We start from the raw sequence: 936 nt of genomic DNA, 5'->3' as shown, positions 1-936 counted from the left end.
TTCATAAGATCATACATATATGGATGAACGGAAAATACAAATATAAGCTTGATCCAAAACTTCCGTGAACCAAAGAAAATTTCAAGAGTAGAAGTTCAAGTCAACTATTTTTTTTGGTGTTGTCCATTTGAATATTGTATATACTTCGTTTTTTGGATCAATCTCTAAAATTATTTGTAGAAATGAATGGGCAGAGCGGATAAAATACATAAATCATGATGGACATTACAGAGCTTACTCAGTACCCTAAGCCTAGTGAGTTACTCACTACGCAATCCACTTCGGGTCTCAACGGAGGGCGATTGCATTAAGCGGCTAGTAGATGTGCTCTATGGGCTAACTATGATTTTTATATTTTATCCACACCATCCATCCATTTTTCCTGATCACATCAGGGCATAAGCCTAAAAATGAGGCAGATCTGAACCTCATGTGGACCACACCACATGAAGAATATGTGACTGAACTGGTGCCGCAAAAGTTTTGGATGAAGCGCTATTTGTGTTTTCTCTCTTCATCAATGTACGTGTGACCTTATTAATATATATATATATATATTTTTTAATTTACACGCACACACACCCTGCACTCACGCCGTAGTGGCATTTCACCACCCTACGGGTACTCGAACCCTTGACCAGGTGTTGAAACTCCTAATTAACAGGTTGGACATCAAATAAACACTACGGTGGGCCTCAGCGAAATTTTAAAGGTGGGCGTTCAATTACCATTTTTTCTAGTGGTGTGTCTCACTTGAGATTTTGATCTATCTTATTTTTTGGGTAATGCCCCAAAAATATCTGGAAAAATAGATGGACGGCGTGGATACAAGACATATATCATGGTGGGGCCTACAGAGCGCTGTCAAGTACCCACCTCGCTACTGGCAGTGTCAGTAGGCAATCCGTGTCCCGTTTCTATAAGGCGGTAATGCTG

Source organism: Magnolia sinica, chromosome 14 (genome assembly GCF_029962835.1).
Source record: "Magnolia sinica isolate HGM2019 chromosome 14, MsV1, whole genome shotgun sequence".
Lineage (NCBI taxonomy): Eukaryota > Viridiplantae > Streptophyta > Magnoliopsida > Magnoliales > Magnoliaceae > Magnolia > Magnolia sinica.
Note: the sequence above shows the minus strand (reverse complement) of the source record.